This window comes from Cataglyphis hispanica, chromosome 11, assembly GCF_021464435.1.
Source record: "Cataglyphis hispanica isolate Lineage 1 chromosome 11, ULB_Chis1_1.0, whole genome shotgun sequence".
NCBI lineage: Eukaryota > Metazoa > Arthropoda > Insecta > Hymenoptera > Formicidae > Cataglyphis > Cataglyphis hispanica.
The window spans coordinates 3386934-3410234 of record NC_065964.1 but is presented as its reverse complement, the minus strand read 5'-3'; the positions used below and the strand labels follow the sequence as shown (position 1 = coordinate 3410234).

Here is a 23301-nt window from a genome sequence, read left to right as displayed (position 1 = left end):
TTTATTAGCCGCCGGTGGTCGGCCGTGGCTCGACCGTGTGGGAAAGAAAGCGAGATCCGACTCGGCCAACCTCGGCTAATCGGGCGGCTGGATCCGAGATCTGGAATCAAGAAGAGGAAGGCGGTAATGTGTTTACGAGGGTGGTATTCAATTCCTTATTCTTTTCTCAAATCTAATCTTCACATCGCTACCAATAATTGCAATCTCGAAAAGAAAATACGTGAAGAGATTAATTCGATCGTGAGAGACTGTACTCGATTTATATTCTTATATTTTATAACTATTATCGATTTTACATTATTTTACATTATTGTTGATTTTTTTGTATATTTTTACGTAACATTATCGATATATTAAGCAAGAACTACAAAACTTAAATCTTTTATTTATGATTATTTAATGACGATACAAATGGTGAGAGCATTCTTAACACGAATACACACGCTTAATGTTAATATAATAAATATACTAACTGCGTCAATTTTTTTTTTTTTTTTTTTTAAAGAAAGTTTCAACTCCACGGTCGCGAATCGAGGGTCGATGCCGATTTCGTAGATACGCCATACGTTTCGAGAGACAGATCGGACGGCAGATGGGACTGCCCGAGCATGATTCGATTTCGATCTCTCGATCCCATAAATATCGGGGCGAGGCAGCCCCGGCCGGATAATTACGTATCGCGGCCGTACACGTGGGGCGGGGAAGAACGTGGCGCGCGTTCGATAGGCACCGATATTATGTCTATACGTAGTCGTGGCACGCTTGACCTCCTGACACCTCGGGATGATATAATAATAATTGTTGCATATCGGTAACCGCGCTCTCGCGCGCGGCTTCGGAGAAGGGAAAACGAAGGACCCAGATACTACTCAGGGTGGCCCCGATATACACACAGGGTGGAGCACACTTAACTCGCGCTTCTCAAGAGAGAGAAAGAGAGAGATATACTGCGCGAAAAAGTTATTAAGCCCGAGGGCTGCGCGAGTCGACCTCTATGCAAGGCCGAAATCAAAGTTTCGAGGTATCGACGCTGGTGAGATAATTAAAAGTACCTCTCTGACGCGGTTAGATTTTTATTATAATGAAACTCATTAGCTTTCTCAATTCTCTTAGCATTTCTTTCGCTTTTTGTTTCAGTAACTACTTGTATGATACTACTTGTTATTATTTCTAATTTTTGAAAACAATATGTGTGATTTTATTGTAAAAATTATTATTATAAAATTATTATAAAAATTATTATAAAAATAATTCAATAATCTTTTTGTTAACATAATTTAAATAGCATATTTTAAATATCTAAATGAATATAATATTTAACATTATTGGATTATTAATCCAATCCTCTAATTAATATATTTTATTTCGTCCCACAAAAAAAATGTCAATTCTCAAATCAGCTGATCTCTCATCTGACAATACGAACAAGGGAAACTGCTTAAAGGGAAAAAAAATGTGCTTCTAATTGCTGCCGTATCACAAGGTGAATGATAAAACGCAATGGGTATAAAAAGAAAGGAAGAAAGGGACAATCAATCGTGTGCGGTAGAGTGATGATCGACCGACCATGAAATACGTGGCCATTAACGGCCATAATCATTACTGATTCGACAGAATTGTGAGGTTATTCTGGCTCGATCTCTCCCTTACGTGCTTTACTTACCCGTCAAGAAATTAGCATATTATCTGAGCGGTGCCTCCGCTGCCTCCGATTCTCTGGAAGAAACGCATTTCCTCTCCCCCATTTCTCCCCCCTACCTTTCCCCTTTTCGAAGTCTCGAGTCGCTCGCATCATTACAGTCATTAAAACGGCAGTAAGCTCAGAGTAATTAAAACCTCGATAAATTCAGCTGCTTTCTACTCGCCGCGCCTTTCCTTCCATTCGGACACGAATTTAGTAGGATCTATTTATTGCCTTATTAACCTTCAGCATCTCGCAAGTGTGAAACAATATTATTTATAATAGAGAAAAAAATTTGGATTAATTTATAATTAATTTTTATTTGTGTATTGACATACAATTTCACTTATAACGATATTTTAATTTTTAATTTTTCGGATAATCGTGTACGAGATAATTTAATTTTTATGATTATTCGTTTCTACATAATTGTTGAACAATTTATAGAATTTATAGGATTATTCACATCTCCAATGTAATGTTTTTTTAATCATTTTATTCCCCGTAAATTTCCATAAAAGATATAGAGAAATATTTTTATATTTTTAATAATTTAAATTAAAAACAATTTTTAATTTCCTTCTCAATTAATGGTGTGAATAAAATAAATATAGACTTCTCCATTTATTTTTATATACGTCGTGACAAATATTTTATCACTCAAAGATATTTCGCTGTTCAAAGGAACTTGAAAAACACCGTTCCATCACGCGATCTGAAAGGATCGATTTTACGGTCTGCATCAATATCTCATTTTTTTCCCATCAAACCAGTTTCGCGTTAATTTTTCAATTCGCGAACCCATTGAACTGATCGTGATCTTTAATGATCGCGGAAAAAAAGGTGAACAATTGATGTGCCGGACGCTCGAAAAGTCTCGTTCGGCAGCGAGATCATTGCTAACTAACAATTAAGGACACGGCTTTGCCGAGATTTCCTCGAAACTTCGCGGTTGATCGTAATTGATGAAACGAAGACTGTCGAAAATCGGCAAGATAAACACAAATTTGCGGATTATCAGCAAATTTAGAAATGGGAACATTTTTATGCAGCCGCGAAATTGTCATGCAAGATTATTAACTGTGATTCGTTTTAGTCAATTATCTCCTATTCTTTCACATTTCAATGTAATTCTTAATTTTTAATTATTACATGCTATATTACACACACACACACACACACACACACACAAATAAATAATATATAAATATATAATTCTAATTTCTTTAAGAAAAGAAGCTAGATCTTTCTCTCTCTTTCTCACAATTTTTTTTTTTTATTAAAAATAATTGTTTATGTATCGATGTGTGTTGTAAAATTATGATTATACAATTTTGATAGCTGCAAGCTTTCGAAATTAAAAGTAACAACAGTACGTCATTTCTATTCTTCATGTTTCGCAACGTCAAGCAATAAACCCGAAAATGTTTAACGTAAACGGACGTAATTGGATCTCGGAGGAACGAGAAACGAAATAAAGATCACGGTAGCCTTCTTACGGCATCGCGAACTTAATGGGGTTAACCTCGGCTAACCTAAGTATAATTAAAAACAGAAAATGATCCGGGACGAATCGGTATTATTGATTTGGAGATTTTACGTCATCGTCTTCGAGCTTGGTAACGTCTTGTACTTTAATTTGGCAGTAACAGTATTCTTCCGTGGTATGCAAGTATTTCGTGACTTCTGCTTCGCAAAAGTAAGATTCAATGCTTTTGTCTATCAAGTAATCTAACATTTTATTTAAGAAACTTGAGACGTTACGTTTTAAATTATGCAATATTCTTGTTTAAAGTCCGTCATTTAGTGAAGTCAAGTGAAATCTGGCAAAATATTAAAATTTTATGTAGCACTAATAAAATTATAATTTATTGCGTATATTGAAAAAGAAAGAGTAATTTTATTCCTGCAAATATTTGTTTAATAAAATAAAATAAAATAAAACATAATTTTATCGCGTTATCACTTAATATGATATCTATTTTACTGACATTACTTGCACACATTGACATATTGTTATTTCAAATTAAAGTACATACTCACGAAGGATATTTTCGAGTATCTTATGCAAAATAAATTCCGAGATGCATCTCGTTTTCTGAACACGCGTAAAGCCGATAGTAATAGAATACATAAAATTCTAGCGTTGAAAAGGCAGATGCACATTTCGGTGCAATTAGCGCCACCCGTAATGCGTATCATTGGTCGATCCTCGTAAACACGAGTGCAAAAAACAATTATTAAGCGGCGATCGAAGCGAAGGGCGGCGATTGCAGAGAAGGGAAAGGGAGCGAAGCGAGAACGAGAGGATCTTTAGCGGATCCCACGGTCGTTCTTGCTCCTTTAGTTTCGGCTGCGCTAACCGGCTGCATCCTCACGGAAATATTGATATACCACGATCGTATGAATAGAATTTATTTGGATCATCCTCATAAATTGGAGCAAATCGAACTCTTAACATTAATTTTAATAAGCTATGTATATCTTTTTATTTCGCCCGGATTTTTTTATGTTAAATCCTACGTACAGTTTTAGTTTTCAATAATATCACAGTCATCTTCCTCGATGAATAATGAATTTGTAATTATTCGTGTAATTAATTTTTGTTTAAGCAAAAATTGTTTAAAAAGAATTAATCTTAATATTTTTTTACATTTAATGTTTCATTAAATAATTCTTCGACTGATTTTGAATGCATATTATAAATAAATAATATAAGCATAATAAAAATAAATAAATAATTCTTTAACAATGATTTGCATAATATATATCTCACGCAAATGACGAGATAGATTTATATTTGCGCATGCCATCCTTTCTCTCATTGTGCCATTAAATGTTCAATCCTAAAGTTTATGTGCCAGGGAGATCGCATGCAGCATTATTATGGGTTGAGAATCGCGTCGGCGCATTTAGCGCTAAATGCGGGATACGAATGCGGGCCCGGGACGTCAACGACGATGCAATTGCATCGATCTCGCCGGCTCCCGGCGCGTGTGATTGAACAATTCCAATTTCTCACGATTACATAGTAGAGTCGGAACGGCCGGCATCGATTTCCGCGCATCGTGCACCATTTGCTGTCATGATGGCGCGTTTGAATAATGAAAACGGTCTCTCACTGCACAGTCGTCTGGCATATGTGGCGTCATATACGCTGTTGCAATAGTGCGATAAGAAGGCTAATTAGAACCATTAATTTCTGTTAGAAGAATCAATTTAACGATCGTAGAATCTCTCTATCAACAAATATATATATATATATATATATATATATATATATATATATTTCTTAATTATTTTATAAATGTTGCATTATTCGTCAGAATCCGCGATCAGATCGACCGTCAAAAATTTCACGGTTTACTGCACATATAAATTGAAAGCATTACGAAAAGAGGAAATGGTCGAAAGATTCTCTAAATCCTTTTCATTAATTGCTCCCTATGTGAATTAATTGTCACAAGATTTTTAATGAATTAATGAATTGTGAATAATTATTGACATTAAAGTTAACTCGGAGTCAAATTATTATTGTCATATTACGATTAAATGTATATGTATATTAAAATATATTAAATTTCTCAAAATATATAAATTAACATTCATATCGTGTCAATTATTCCTTAAGCCGCGCGATAAAAATGTAAGACGTGGAATACAAGAGTTGTCATAAGATCCGCTCGATTTGTGCGGTGAGATCAAAGATTTAACGAAATTGGACAACGAGTACTTGTCATATACTTGACGTCCCGCGTCTTAAAATACTCAGAATCGCTAATTCGTGCCTCCTCGGTTGAGACTGCTAGTTAGCGTTCATGCTGCCAACCGGGTGTCTTCAAAATAATACCGCGTCGAATTATTATTTTTTTTTTTTGTGCAGATGCTATAAGCGAAATGAAGATACTTCATTCAATGCATATAGTGATTATGACATATTTTGTTGAAGAAAAAATGCATTAAAAATTTATCAAAAATTCTAGAAGTAAAAGAAAATACGGAGAAAGCCTATCAAGGCACATTTTAAAAAATAAGTATTTGTATTTAACAATTTTCTCTAACAATTTTAAATAATTAAAATTTTTAATAATTAAACATAGTCTGTAATTGTAATACCATAATGCAATATTTCAAATTAAGAATTGAATATTATGGTCGAAAATGAGTGATGCTAGATTAATTGAAATATATATCTTCATTTTAATTACAAACTGTTATATTAATAATGCATTCTCTGATAAAATCATTGTACGTATCACTTTTTTCGGATATGTGCTACAGAAACACGTCATTCTCGACGCTTTAATCGGCTGCGGGAAGATAAAAAGAATCTTTCAAGCTATTCGGACAGGTTCGTATCCATCGAAAACTGATATCGCGAACGGAGCAAAAAATTGTTGTGGGAAGAGGAGTGGGAAGAGGGATAGGCGACCGAGAAATGAATTAGTACCGTCACGAAATTGCATATTTATAAAATGCAAATTCTAATTGCGGTAATAGAAACGCGAAATTAACGATTGCATTTAAAACGCTTTATCAACGCGCGGCACATTTTAACTCACGTAACATACCGTACGATAGGTTGTGTGCTATCCACACAGCATGTACGTATGTATGTGTGTGTGTGTGTGACCGTACATAAAAAATAATAACGCGGACACAATATACCAACAGGTTTAAACCGCATCGTACACACATACGAATAACGTCGTATCATTATATCGACGTACACCGTCCGTGGAAAATAATCACACATTCTTTATTAGTGCAATTAACGATATAATTGAATATTCGTTTTATATATACACCCTCTCAACGATCGTTTTTTCCTCTTGTCTTCTTTTTTTTCTCCCGAAAATTGTAATCGTCAATACCATTTTTTTTTCCTAAGATCAGAATATCTCAATGACGCACATGCTTTTATCTTGATTTGACGGCGCGTTTGTGTTCCGCTTCAATTAACGATTTTAATTAGAATAAAGAGAAGGAATATGATAAAAATACGTTAGATGGTAAATTAGAAATCAATTAAAAACCTGTCCTAATATTTTCTAATATCTTTGTAAAATATCTTTTACAATCTACGTTAGTATTAATATTATTAGTATTAATAAAAAAACATTGTATAAAAGAGGAAAAATACAAAAAAGATCTAATGCAAGTAAGCAACATAGATATTTGATTAAAAAATTTTCTATGTGAAAACAAACTTGTTATTTTAATTATATATCTATAGTGACAATAATTTTCAAGTTCTATCACGTTTTCAGAAAAACACTTTTTTTCAAAGATATTTTATAATGGTTCTAAAGAAATCTAAAATGTTTCATGCTCCCTTCGAGACTCAATCTACCTTACATGTAGCAATTAAACGCGCGTAGCAGGCTTTTGATAACCGTCAACTAATTTCCGTTTAAAAAAACTGACTTAAAAATGTCAAACGCTGTTTTTGCAAAAAATAAAAAAGTATATTTTCGTCTCGCCGAGCGAACAAACTACCACCCGTCCTATAGGCGGGACTTGCATTTCGTGATGCTTTCACGTCAGGTACGTAAACAGTCGGTGAATGTGCGTTATAAGGGTTAGACTGGCAGTCAGTCCCGCCTACGAGGCGGAGAGAACTTTCGCACACCGTACGAACGGCGTATTACATGATCCTATACCGGAAGAAACTTTCGTTATTTTGTATGAAAACGCACCCTACAACGCCGGCATCCTACGTCTGCTCGTCGTCTTTTTTTTTTTCTTTCCTCTTTAGGGAGAAGCCGGCTCGTGTCATTCGCTGCGATGCTCGTTTCCAGCCACCAGGTTAACCTCGGCGAATATTTCTTTTAAATATCGCGAGAGAAAGGCGTTAGCTTCTGGAAAAAAAAAAAAAATTATATATTAAAAATTTTTGTCAAATTTAGAAATGTATACTATCAATTATTAATAATTTTATGAAGATAAAACATAATTTTTTTAATATCTTTTTTTTATAATTTTAATCTGATGCCTTCTCCTAATGTCTAAATAAAAAATAACTGCACGATTACTATATTATATAATTTTGGATATTACTTGCATAAGATATAATCTTTTTAGAGTATATATAATAAATATAAATCATTATCATAAAATATTCATGAAGAAATGATTAATATCTATACATTTTTTATTAAGTTTCAATTTTTTATCTAATAATACATGTTGTAAAATTCCAAAACACTCAAAATGGGGTTAAAGATATTATTAATAATATCTAACATTATTTAATATGATGCGCGTAATAAGAAAGAGCACATGAGATGCGTTTATCTCCGCATTATAATAATTAGAACAACGCGTCACGGGGCGTACTTATACGGGATGTACTTTACATTGACTAATCGCATCACGAGTTGATTACGCACGTGGAGGCAATTAATTTTTACACGCGTATACTTAATTTATGCCGGAAGAAGTTTTTGTATCACTTTTAGAGGAACGGAATGTCTGCCGCTTTGTGTTCATTAACGATTTTCCGGCTTTTTTCCGCCTACGTGCATTGCGTATCAAATAACTCTTGGAACCTAATTTTATATATATATATATGTCTGAATATATATATATATATATATATATATATAGGTGTCGTGTGAGCAAACACATGGAGAGAGAAGCGTGCTCATCTCCCACGTGCGGCCACCCAAGATATGCGATCTATTTAACAATAAATCGGAACATATCGCCACCGTTTCTTCCGGTGTTATCTAATTAGAAAATCCCATAGAAATATATCAAATATCCTTCAACCAAATAATGATAAAAAATTGATACTTGATATTCATGAGAATAATTGATATTTTTTAAAAAGAAAAAATATATAAATAAAATAAAAAAAAAAATATATTGTTTTTTTTTTTTCAATTTTAATCCGTACATATACACACACACACAAACAGTATATTTTAAATAACTTTAAAAAAATGCAACAGCGTTTAATAAACTTCATATATTGTTATTTAGTATCATTATCTCTTCTTGGTTTGTTAACATTCTTTATGTAATTGGAATATATCAACTTATTGTTAGGCTGATCTTACGAAAACATCGATATCGCCAGCAGCCGCCGTTAAGAGATAACGTATCTGTTTATTAATCTGTCAATATGAACCGCGGGTGTTTTACACAAAACTGGAAGCGTGCAGGTGCAAGGATGCTAACACGCTGCATACGTTCCTTAATTAACGTTCCCCTCGTTAATGACCGATAAGTATCTCGGCGATTAATAGGCTATATACTCCGTTTTCTTTAACGCGCCCGTGTAAGCGATCGTAATTTAAGATGAAGGAAAAGAAGCGCGTGTTGCAGGAAGGAGAAGCAAGTGACAAGTGTGAGATGACGATAGTGACATATTGAAGCGAATGACGGCAAATGCAACGTAAGCTATATGCAAAACAATGTTTTATTTGCGACGTAAAATTTTCAAAAAAAAAAAAATGCGTCTTTAATTTCGCGTTTAAATTTTGTGAGACATTTTACAAAATTTTTTCAGAGAAGGAGATAAATTCGTCCAAAATTTTTACTTGAAATACGAAGAGAGAAATCGATATATCTAATTTTGTACGAAGTAACTAGCATCTCAATGTATAATTTACAATATTATATTAATTTATGTAAATGATTATTATTCACTTTGTTTACGAAAATGCATTAAGAGAGTTCGTTAATATTTATATTGCTAACGCTTGTATTGAAATCACCAAAACCATTTATCGCAAGAATCCTACGATTGGATATTGACGTTTCAAAAGCGTGGCATCGGATTGGTGATGCGAAAAATGACTCGCCGTTTTTCTATGCTTTCCCATTGGTTGAATGCAGAGCCAGCTAAGGGTGAAAATGACCCAACGGCGGTTTCGTCTCCCAATTGATCAAAAAATACACTCCCTCGAACTATCTTCCCACGACATTATCTAGAAAAATCTTGCGTATCCTACATCTCATTGCATCACACATTCTTTACAGTTGCGCGAAGTGTTTACGAAAAACGTTCGGTTGATTAGTCTCAAATCGTTATTGCGATATCTCGCCCCACTCCTCTCTCACTCTCTCTCTCTCAAAAATGTACTCGTATCGCCGCGCAACTGGATCACGGTAAGAGAACCGGCAATTTCTCGCGTTCTTGCATCGCTCGTTCGCTTTCTTCAGTCCCAGCCTCGGGTAATCCAATTCACCATTATATCCGCTTCTTTTCTGCAAATGGGCGCGGCTGCGCACTGAGTAATTCGCTACGCTTCCCTTTTTCTAGGCTTTCCCATCCCATGGGAATGTAACCGGCCTGCTACTGCCGCCGCTTCATGTCGTCTTTTCGCGTGGAATTGTCGCGCATTCGGGGGGAGAGCGGGGACCATAGGGAACAGTTACAAAGCGTCCTATAAACGTGATTAATCCGCGAGCAACCGCGTCACGAAAGGCACGTGTTGTCAGCTGACGAGGAACGCTCGTGAGCGGGTCTTATGATTCTGAAATAATGGAACTTGGTATATAACTTGGTATATTTATAAAGCAAGCAGCAATGTTAATATTTAAATGCGTTTTTTTCAGAAAGATTGCTTGGAAGATTAATTTGCGTTTATTATTCTTGTGTAAATATTTTATATTATGTGATTACTTAAATATTATTATATTGGTTATTTTATATGTATTATTATTTATTTGAAAGATTTGTCAAACAGATATTATAGTCGTAACAAATATTTATAAAACTTATTATGAAATATAAATGTATTTTTAATTATAAATCTTTATTACGTGTACTACAATAAGTCTTTCTCCATTTATCGTAAAATTTTCGATAATATAAGTCACTTCGTATAGTATCTGAATCTGTCACGCGGAAGATATTCACATGTTTTTTTAAAATAATCAATATGTCATTTAATATTATATTGAATAAATGAGAAAATTGTAATGTTTTAATAAAAAAAAGAAAAAAAAAATCCTCCCCGGCGGGGAATCGAACCCCGGTCTCCCGCGTGACAGGCGGGGATACTGACCACTATACTACCGAGGACTTCTTGATAAATGGAAGAAGATAGTGGAACACCTTGTTGTGACAAATATTTACATACATTTATATGTATATTACACAATACATTTTATAAATTTTTGTTATATGTCTGCGTTTTTTATTAACTTATTTATTAAGAATAATAAAATTTATTATATTATATTATATATTATATATTATGAATTTTTTAGCAATTTTAAAGTCAATATATTATTAGCGATAATTGATTGTACGCATCAATTTTCTTCAGAATTTATTATTAAATTTAAATGCAAATATACGTGTCAAAAAAACCAAATCAAAAAGAAGTAAATGCAAAAGAGTAAAACAAAAGTGAGTATCCAGAGTAAAACATAGGTACATATTTATATCCGGATAACATCTCGATATCACGGATGAATGCTAAGTGAAAGGTTGAAGAACTGCAAAATACTACTTTCGTGAGTGTAGGTGCCGATGCAATTTCCGCCAACTCGCGTGGCGTAAATTTCTCGCACGCCGATGTGACAGACACGCGTCGAGACGAGGCGCGCGAGCCGTGTATTAATATGCGCCGGCTCGGAAATAAATCCTTTTTACCGTGAACGAGACACGATTTCCATATCCTTGTTCGTTACCGCGCGAAAAATATTTGCCGCTTCGGAATAATAAAAAAAAAAAAGACAAACTACACGAAGAGAAAGGATGAAAGAGGGATAGAAAGCAAGGAGAGATAAAAAGAAATAATAAGATTAAAAAAGAGAAGGAGAGAGAGAGAGAGAGAGAAGAAAATGATTAACCTCGATGTAAGGAAAAATATGAAAATTTCGGCGTCGCAAACGCGCCAAGATGGACGAGGACGACGACGTCGACACAGCGAAGTAAATGCGGCGAGGAGGCGAAGGCCATTAGAATCTTTCGCAATTACCGAGCTGGATAAAATTAGTACCCCGAGGTTTCGCGTGCTCGCTAATGGCCTTAACTGTTTGTAAATGTAATCGTGGATCCTTACGTATGCAAGTGCGCGGCTTGTACTCTATACATATGTATGTAGATTTGTATGCGGTACACACACACACACACACACACATACGGTGTAAATGTACTATACACATTGCTATGTGTATAGTAGATTTACACCGTATGTGTAAATGTGTGTGTGTGTGTGTGTGTATATATGCGAATGGGTGCAGATATAATAGACTATATACCATTGTAGGACTCATCCGTCCGTCGCACTGGCTATCGCGGTAATTCGTCTGCGTGAACAGTAGTTTAAGTAATGTATGTAAACAGGCCGGTATCGTCGTTTTTTTTTAGCTTTTCCTTTTGCTCCGTTTATTTTGCTGTTTTTCTTTCATTGACGTCAAAGAGAATGACGTTCAGTTATCTTTGACAAAGTTCTTTAAAAGTACAGATATGTTATATACTATTCTTTTTTTTTAAATAATCATTTATAATATTTTAAATAGCTTATTTCTATATCACAAGAGAGTTGTTTCTTTATCAAACTGAATAAAAATTTATTAAACATAAAAAAATAATAGCTCAATTTTTATTTCTCTCGTGTATTTTGATGTAAAATAATCTGTCAAATAGAATGAAAAACATGCCAAAAATAAACAGATTTCCATTAACAAGGAATTTCAATTAAATTTATCATTTAAGTTACCTGAATTATACCAGTGAATTTTAGGCTTGCAACTATGAGTCACAGAGAAAAATTATGTAAGGCGATTTACCTGAAACACGAAAAAAAAACAAGATTATTTTACCATAATGATAAGTAATATATCAATCCTTTTATACGATTCATTAAAGAATAGTTATATACGTATTTAACTTTTTGACATAAAATATTAAAACGCATGAACAAAATTCTATTAACTATTATTATAATAAATAAGTTTTTTTTTGCGTATATATCTTAATTAATATGAATAATTAAAATTTTCTTGTAAAATTAAAATTATGATGTGCTAGTGATAACGTCACGGAGAGAAACACACCGATAAAATAATACAGATGTGTTTAATGTCGCGGAACCTCGTGATCGAAAATTCTGCACTGTAATGCATCGATCTTATCCTTATTCATTTAACTTAAGCACGTCCTCGCAATGAAACACGATTGATGAAAGACGCCGCCGGCTAGTTGCTGATCGCGCATGTTGTCGCGAGTGACTGCTGATATCAGAAAGACTGTACAAGTCCGTTAATAAGTCATTTAATCGACCGAAGGCATCGCGCGTGGCGCCATTCGAATGTGTTTTCTGAAGTAAATAATACATCATCGCCCAGTGACGTCCAATTTGCAAAGTTTTTTCGATCGTTTATAAGCATATGTTTATAAACATACGATAAAATAAATTTTCGATAAGAAAACAGAGTATTTATCTTTATTCCTCATATAGTTTTTTTAAATTTATTTTAAAATTTTACATTTATAATAAAATTTCAATTAAAAATGTGTAGCATAGAAATGTCAGCTGTCAATTCATGTGTATATGTATATGAAAATTTGTAGAAAATCAAGTGTTGATAAAAAATCATATAGGTGTAATTTCAAATTTAGCATATCAAGTAATCTTTGTATGTGTTTGATAGACTAAATATTTATAAAACTGTATTGTGGACTAATCTCACTCGACAATATAATATTTGATAGTGCGTGATGTAGTCTAGCAACGCTATATGCAAACGATACGCAGTAATTTGAAGTTATTTAAGAATAAGGAGAGATATATTATTTTACTTATTTTGCAAATTTTCGCGTGCTAATATGCAATTAAACGATTCGAATATTCAGCTTCCAGGCCTCCGCGTCACAGCGCACGAAATTTATGCATTTAATTAACTAACTCAATCCTTATAGTTGCCGATAACGTTAAAACGTCATAGGGAGAGAGGGTTGACAGAGGATAAGAAATAAATTAGCGACTTACCACGACAGCTGATATCACGACAGTTTAAAAAATCGTATAATAAATTCTTCAATCAGCTATCACACTTATAATTAACAAAATTAATTGTTACTCTGCCTTAAAAGCGTGCACAAAGATATTTCTCAAATAGATCTATAAATCTTTATTTTTTTTTTTTTTTACAAAAAGAGAGATATATAAAAAAATTTAAACCCGCAGAAATTATAATATCAATTATTTTGCTAAAATAATTAAATAAAAATTAATTTTATCGCTTATTCTATCGCTATTTTCAAAAATCAATATAAAAGAAAAAATATTTTTTAAGATATAAAAAATTTTATATTCTCTTATAATAGATTAATTAAATAAAAGTATTTTATTTAATAATGTAAAATCAAAATATTAAATTTTCATTAACTTTGTTAGACCGACATGTGTTAGTTAGTCCATTTTCAAAGATAGGTTATTTCCGTTTCTACGCTAACATGACAAGACAGAAAGAGATGATGATCGAGAAGGTGAAAAAGAGAATGAAAGAGAAAGAGAGAGAGAGAGTAGTGAGACCGAGTACTGATACCGAGGAGACTTATGTGCTCGAGCTTCACCATCGTAACCCACATCTTGACCGGAAATTAGCCCGGGAAAAATGAAGCCGCGGCCGCGCGCGGCTATCGACGAAAATCACCGCGGAAGGTATGCGCAATTTTTTCGTGTACGCGATTTATCATTGTCCAGACGTTCATGTAACGAGTTTGGGAAGGCCGTAAAGAGTAAATATAAATTTAAAGACTGTCTTAATATATAATCTTCTGTCTTAAAGGTTTCCTTTATACACAAACGCTTTACTTGATTAATTTGTTATATAAATTTAGATTTAATTATGTAATCTTTCCTCTCTCTCTATTATTATTTTTTCTCATCAAGAAATTCAACATAATTTTAAATATTGAAGACAATAAAAATAAAATAATATATCCACAAAAATATTCGTCAAGAGAGAAAAATTTGTAAATACGAGGCACAACTTTTGACAGAACTACACATAGAATGTCTCGCTAAGTACCAGTGCAAAAATCTCTCTCTTTCCATGTTTCTTTCTTTCTTTCTCATACAATGTACCTAGAGCCACATTCTATTCATGCGCATTTATGATTTTGCCGTAGAAGTTGGCATAGGATGCGACTGCGGCATGGTAAAATATGGAAATACGTCGGCCCTTTAGGGCATATCTGAGATAAGCGCATTTCTACGGTGGATATTAAGTAACATTAGGCCATTACTTTCGAGTCTGGCTCGGCGAAACTTCGCAGGGGAGTCTGACTTTAACTCGGCACGCCTCTGCAAATTGTCCGACCATTAGCGTTACATCGCGCAAAGATGAATACGCGCATACAAATATATACGCGGATGCGCGCGCGGTGCCAATGGCCGATTCGACAATTTTTTTTTTTTTTTTTTTCTTTCGAACAAATTCGAAATTATCGATCGATGGAATATGTAAAAATATTTCGATTCTCTCGATGTGAGAAAAGCGACTGAGCCGACGACGATTAGAATCAACGCCGCGAGGTGTGAAATAGCACTCATCGTGACTGGCTAAGAAAACAGCTCTATGATTTATATACATAGTGTGGCTTTTTCATACTAGTCTCATCTGTTGAAGAGAAATACCAACGTAGAACAAAGTTTATTAAAATTCCTACCAATCTCTCTTCTAAACTCTTTTCTACTGACAAACAATATTACGATATTTTGTTTGATGATAAAATTCAATTAATTTTGGAGAACAAAAAACGTATCTCTTCTTTAATTTTAACATAAAATGTAGACTGTAATCTTGTAATTAATCTATAATTTTTTTCCTAATTATTAAGTCCAAATATATCTAGTATAAAGAAATTGAAACATAATATTATAAAATATTAATTATGAAGCTGTATATTTGTCATGCGATTTTTTCCTGTTTTTATATATGATTCATATGTATTGTTTCTGAAATACGTTAGAAATAGATCACGCAAATCGCGTAGAAAAATATCACGCGTGAATACGACCGCAAAAGGGAAGATTCTTATCTCGTCTTAAAAAAAGTACTTTTCGCATGACGTATCGCTCATTCATGGCATCTGACGGTTTGCGAGTATAAATAAAAGAATAGAGAACACACTTATTCGCAACATACATATCCCGATACACATATACCTGCCCGCTCTAATACCGTCAGCACGTATATGTACAGATATATGCCGATACTCTGTTCGCACACATAACGGGCCATGAAAAGGCGTATGGCAGGTGGACGTATAATAGTTTGCATATTCATTGGTTTTCTGGCTTATCGAGACCATATCATCAACGGCGTACTTAATTGACTTCAGATTCTCTCATTAGCGCCAATGGATTAATTTCGAAATTTTATTGCGACGAGGATGAAAAACGGCAATCGCGTTCAAGGAAATACAGGCGAAAAAATTAATTGAATTTGAAGTTTAAAAGAGAGTTTATATATTGAAAAACGAATCTAAAAAGAAAAAAAAAAAAGAAAAAAAAAACGATATTTAATCCAGAAACTTTTACTTTCGAAGTCCTCCAGTATATTCTACGAGGAAAATTCCATCGTTTCCAAGAAAACGCGTGTAGATACTAGCGTTGCGTCCGTTATATATAATTTACGGTATTACGTTTTACGGTGGTTATACTTCGTAATTGCGTAACATCGCGCACACAAAGGCGGCGCATCCGTAAAGTTCAATGAGCCGTGATATTTATCGCACAAGTCCTCAAATTCTCGGGGCGATTCTTCCATAGGCGGCGACGCGCTTACTTTCCACGGCGAACAACAATCACGATGATGATTCTATATCTCCTCCCACCAACCTCGGTAATTGACGTGGCGGCGCGTGTAAAACTTCCATAGGTTACCGCGTGCATCGCTTTTTTTTTCTTCGAGCGCGCTTCAATACTCGAGCGCGATCGTAGAAAATTCCGCGGAACTTTCAGAAGCGTGTTCGTGCTTCGTCGTGCACGACGAACACGACGACGGAGAGCGACAGAGAATTTCGACGTCCTACGCGTCTCTAGACTTCATAATCGAGGATGTAATTTTCGAGCAGTTATATCCAGGACAATTTACCGGGCACTTGCCGCAGCGCGCGCGTCTATCTAGCCGGTTGAAAGGGGTAAATAATACCGGATGAATGCCTCCGAGCTATTAGTGAGAACGCGCGGGAAACTTTCCAGACTTTTTTTTTTTTTTTTGGGAAGAAGAAGGTAAAAGATATGTGACACGAACTACTGGAAATTCCGTCGTTCTTTGAACTACGCCTTCATGTACGGTATAAGCGAAATTTATTGCGATACTTTCTACTATAAATAAAATAAGATTATATTTGCACGAGTATGTATTCTACTCTCATTCCTCGTGTCAAAAATTATAAATCTTCAAGACATTTTTTTCTAATTAAATATATGTATATATATTTTTAAAATATAATTATTATATATTTGCTATATAATAATATATGTATAATAATAATGATGATGTAATAATAATAACATGTATGATATTATTATATTATATATCCTTTTATCATAATCATTAATTAATATAAATGATAAATTTTGTCATTTTTTTTTTTTGACATATCTATGATTAAAAATAGTGTCAATTTTATAATTAACTGCACAAAAGGAAATTAATAACACAATTACGAACAGGATGTTTTGCAAGTGGACACTCTCGAGGAAGATCTCTAAAATAGGAATACTGAATTACTTTTGTTACACGTTTACCACAGCGCGATTATCATGTTACAACCGCGCGTCCACAGATCATTCTTAAAAGCGATTGATTTTTCTGCCAGTCACTCGGTCGCAAGAAGCAAACTTGAGAGCAAAAACCAATCACCGATACGCACAATCTCGAGAAGATTTTCTTCTCGCTCTTAGCCACTATATGATTGAATCTGTTTTAAAATATTACATCAAGTATATCGTGATTTCATCTTTATCTCGGTCGTCGACCAAGTACACATAATATCAAAACACAACATGTATACAAACCGCTATCTCTCTTCCGTGTGTTATTTTGGCTCTTAAACAAACTTCTGTCAATTTCTCTTTAATAAAAATGGAATAATATGACTGTTTATCGTAATTTTTTAAATTGTTTACATTACACATCTCGTTAATTGAGTCTTATTATGTATACCGTTGTTGATAAAAATTTTAATTGAAAAATTAATGGAGATATAAATCTTAAAACTCTTCATTAAATAAAGTTCTAATATATTCTTATGATTTACATTCAATAATTCAATTTGATATATTTTTCAGAGAGACAGCAAAATTACTGTCCTAGCAATTAATGTGCTTCTTATCAATTATATAACGATGTTATGTTATATTGACCGTTCATTCGCGCTCTATACAAATGATCGTTTAAAACGTGCGTTAAAAGTTTCGTGTGAATATTAAAATGGACGAGCGTAGAACCTTCACTAATGAAACGGGCATTTATTATTTATATCGCCTCGGCAATCAACAACGTACTACGCAGCAAGTTACGTTCGTGTCGAGAATGTCCCATAACTTCGTGGCCCGCGATGATTATAATCTAAGCTTTGTTACCTGTAATCACTGCCACAATGTATCTTTGAATTATGTTTATTCTCAGATCTTAATCGGAGACGAGTCAAAAATGTGGCTCCTAGATTAAGTTTACACACAGTACATACGGGCGCTATTATATTGCTCCCCGTATCGTGCTAAATTTTTCCCGATAACGGCACGAAGAAGTTATCAATAGAAATTTGCATATCTCCTTGTACTTCATTCCTTATTTCTGCATTAAAATGTATCGCTCACATTTTCTCAAGTTTGATAAGAAAATTTTGAAAAGGAAAAAATCGATTTAATATCATAATACATGTATATATTAATATTTTTCAAGTTTTTCATTCCTCAGTCTTTTTTTAAGCTCTTGAAGCAAACTCTTGCATTATTTATTGCCACATTGAGACTATCAATTTTGCACATTTTATCGTCTTCTTAAATCAGCGCAGTTTTTTTATACATATATACATATATTTGGCCGTGGGCTGATGCATAAATCGATTTATTAATCGTCCTTGATGTGCGTAATATCTATAAATTAATTACAGAAGCAAGAAATCGCGTTCATCAAGCGATCCATGAATGGATAGTCTTAGTTCAGGACGTATACTTAAAGTATACTTCACGCGCAGTTAGTTTCAATTATACCAGTGGTTTGGTAGCTAAATTAAATTTTTTAATATAATTGGCTTAATTGTGTATTCAAAAAAAAAAAAAAAAAATCTTAATTGTTTTTAACCGCATGCTATATTGTTGATTAAATAAAATTGCACTTAAGAAAAATTAATATGCGAATCAAAATTACCTTGTTTCCACATAATCTGTCAGAACGACACTTTTTACAGGTGATGTGCGCATACGAAGCTTTAAATTTTATTAGATAATTATGTCGACGATTTGCTCGCATGTGCGATATAAACGTATCTCGTTAATTAGTAGAGCGCTCGTTAGTTCGCTTCTTCGAACGCACGTTCTTGCTCGATTATCGCAGCATTAGAATTGAACGATTTAACATTTCGTCACGTAATAAACGTGTAATTTGTTCACTGAAACTCTTCCCTCGAGTTATTATTTCGTTTAAATATGATCTTCGTATACAACTTGGTATGCACTTCTAACGAACATTTTTTAAAAGAAACGATTAATACAAATTCACTTAATTTTATTCCGCGAATTTTTCGTACATTTTCGCCGAAAAATATTTAACATTACAACGGCAACGCCCATATAAATATGCGAGAGTGCGATGGTTTTTTTTTTGCTCGATATGTTTAATTAGCATAATTTCATGCCCGCCAGTACTGGCAGGTGGGACACGAGCGAACGGCCTCGCTTCCGGCAAGCATTCGAGGAGAGTCACTGTCACTTCAACGCGATTTATTTAACTCAATTACGCAAAAAAGTAAAGCGCAAAATTGCGGAATAAGTTTGTGAAATGTAGAGAAACGATAAGAATGTCTGTCAAGTTTTCTCCATCCAGAGATAAATGCAAGTCAACTATGTTAAAATATTATTTCTATCGAAAAAGCAAACAAAATAAGATTTATTAATCTATTAATTAAATCATTTCTAAAAAATTCAAAATAAATAGTGTAATAAAAATATTTCCTATATACGTATTTACTTTCCAAACTTTTCTCTCTTCCTATTTTAATATAATATAAATTGCAAAATTTTTAATTTTAGATTATGAGATTTTGAATCCCGATCGTTCAGTTTTCGGTACGGATTAATAGTTATTGTGCGCCTTCTCTCTCGCGCCGCATCAAAAACAGTATATCGTATGCGATTTTTTTTTTCTCTCTCTCTCTGGGACATGCCGCTCACTAACATGCAAATCCCGGCGTAATCATTCTTACAAATTCGAGTTAGGTCGGGTCAGCTTGAGCCAAACTCGGCCCGCAGACGTGTAATCTGCCGAGCTAGCCACTAGGCGGGGTAATGATACGCTCGCGATCTCAGCGTGGGGGGGTATCAAGATAGTGGTGGCCACTAGTATATCGCTATAGAGAGATGGTACGATCGAACGCGGTGAGTACTCGGTGAGACAAGCTCCTCAAGACAGGGCGATCTATATTTATGTATACCTGACGCGAGAACGCTTCATCTAGGATGTATATATAAGTCAGTCCGCGCGAGCGGACCAACCCGTTGTATTCCTATCTATCATTTGCGAGTAAAACGGCCGCGGAATCTGTCATTCAATAATACGGTTCGATCATATGATATTCGAGAGACGTGTCAGTAATCTTATGATATTTTATATACTGACAAAAAAGATATTTTAGAGAATTATATTTTTGTGTATGAGAAAAGAATACATTTTTTGTCGTTAATAAATTTGTTATTAAAAATAAAATTAATTTTCGTATACTCTCTGTATTAAAATAATCTAGTTGTTTCGTAAAAGTTGGAGCAAAGTATCAGCAATGGTGTTATGAATTATGTTCCCTATGAATTATGTCACGGATTTTGATAAATCTCCACCGATTCGAGTGCTCGCGCTTCTCCTCGTATTCGCATTTTGCGGAAACATTCATCCCGCAGCCTCTTGCGAAACGTAGCTAATTAAATGTCAAACAAACAGAGCTCTATCCGCAATTGCGCGAAACTCTAATTGTCGATAAGTGGTGCGAAATGAGCATTCTGTGTAAATCAGCGAGGATGCTGCGTTATGCTGGGCGGAATTATTTTACGCTATTTGCTTCTAAACGCACCTCGCATAAAATTCTTTGCAGATACGCCCCCTTGTATATGCGCTTCATGCGATCACTTGCGATGCACCGCAAGTTGCGGCCATTTTGCCACGATCATTATCGAGTTTATTATTATAATTCTCGCGTTTTCAAAATTAAATCACATAAAATTATATCTAAAACATTCATACAAGTGATAACTTTCTTGCAATGTCTGACACTATAATAGATTTAACGTCCAACAAGAACCAATCAATTTTATCAATTAAATATTCATCGCAAAAAAGCGAATAAAAAATTCAAATAAGATTTCCATACAATTTATGTGTCTGCGATACAGCGTTTCGTCTTCCTCCATTGATCTTCGTGTATTAAGAGAACATACCTTTATGTTATGCGAACTTCACCTAACAAAGCATTCAGTTGTTACGCGTTTGCTAAATGCGAAGCGAAAATTATCTGCATACGCGCGATTATTGTTATTATTCCTTCCTTATTGAAGTGTCTTTAAATCTGGGCGCGTCCCGACAGTTTTTTAATTACTACCCGCTCGCGATTCCGAGTATGATCCTGAAAGTTAATTGTACAGACGAGAATTCGACACAGCGTAGATAATTTTTTCTGAGATAATTTTTTTTTTACGCGAATCGAAAGTTACTCGCTAACCGTAAGTTAGTCCGGTTAATAATACCGGTTGCGGATAATAGAGGCACAATGCGCGTCTTTTTTACATGATGCACATGTATGTGTGTGTGTGTGTGTGTATGTAAGAGATATCGTACACGCAACTACCGTGGTAATAGTAATTAAGTCTTTGCACACGAGGATGTCGCTCGTTCGATAATTTGATAGAATTAATTTCTCATCTTTTGACAAATGTCTATATGTACGATATATTCTCTAATATATATAATCTTTGCAGACATATTATTCATTATCGTAATATCCGTATAAATTTATAATTATACTGACAATTTGACATATTGAAGATTGCTTTGCAATCCTTTAGTTACAAGAGCTAATTATATAAAATCTGACGTAATTCATGATTAAACTTCGCGACGCGGGAAAAGTAGGAAAGTCGCATAAATTATATTACTAACGCATCGTATCGTTGATTACGGAACCTGCGTACATATGTCAACGTAAATTGATTATAATATGCACAATTTACATCATTATATGTTACGGAAAACAAATTACGTCAGTCGGAATCCTCGCGACTACTAGTTGAACTTATATGTTACCCGTTTCCTTCGTAAGAAAAATAAAAGTTACGCAGAATATCGTAGCCAAAGAATCTTTTATAGACACGCGATGTTGTATATTCGTATCACGAATCGATACATGAAATATATATGTGATCAATCATTTGCTATCCTCCATATTAATTTATCGAATATATAATACATATATATATACATATATGCGAGAACAGCTGAGCTTTATTCACCGAAAATTAATAATGACAAAAAACAATAAGCAATTTTTGCTGCAATTTTCATAAACCATAGAATGATTGTCGGTTACGTCTTTTACTGAATCAGTCAAAGAAGTAAACGACTTTGGAGAGAGAATTTAACAGTAATGGAAGATGAATTAAAGCACAAAGAATGGAAGATTTATTTATCAATTTAATTTTTTCAACGTCAATTCAAAGTTTTAGACCAACTATCATCATCAAACTATCCTATGACTAAAATTAAAAAAAAAAAAATCATCGAATTTGTGTTCAAGATAAAAAAAAAAAAAATTTAGCATTTCTCTAATTATATTAACACGATATCTATTTCACATAAATATTTGCATAAAAAAATCTATAATTGTCGAAGCCAAAGAAGCCACATTGTATTGAAAATGATTAAAAACAAGATTTATCCAATTTAACTTGCGCCCTTTAATTTTTCCCAAACAAAAGGCTGTATTCGCTTGTAGTAGCAATCGTAACTCGCATCGGGTACGAGAAGCCCGCGCGTTCCGGTACCCGCTGATAACCTCGCCTTTAAACCGAAAACGGAAAGCTCGACGTAAGGCCGTAGCACAACGGAAGATGAGAAAGAAGCCAGAAAGGGGATCCGGGCTACCCTGTGTTTACACGGCGCGGCGCGCCGCCCCGTGAGCATTAGCTCTATCTTTGTACCGCCCAATCTCACGTTCCTGAAATGCAAATTCTATCGAAACGAGCGGATGGCGAAATGAAGGGATGCGGCGCGGCGACGACGGTCTTAACTGTCGGTTCCCGCGACTTGTCCCGGACGCCTTGCATTCGTCGCGTTGGGAAAGAACGGAGGGCATTCTAATAATTCAGTGGCAATATCACGAGATAGGTGATCGTATATCGATTGGAGAAAAAATATTAATATTTAAAAAA

General features: G+C 34.3%; 1 protein-coding gene and 1 non-coding gene across 4 annotated transcripts in view; both read right to left on the bottom strand.

Annotated features, from left to right (window-relative positions):
- Nucleotides 1–23301, bottom strand: part of LOC126852725 (aryl hydrocarbon receptor protein 1) — a 190304-nt gene that overhangs the window by 128251 nt on the left and 38752 nt on the right. The gene's annotated exons all lie outside the window — the stretch shown is intronic.
- Nucleotides 10647–10718, bottom strand: Trnad-guc (transfer RNA aspartic acid (anticodon GUC)). Its single transcript has one exon. It is a non-coding gene; the product is annotated as a tRNA-Asp (tRNA).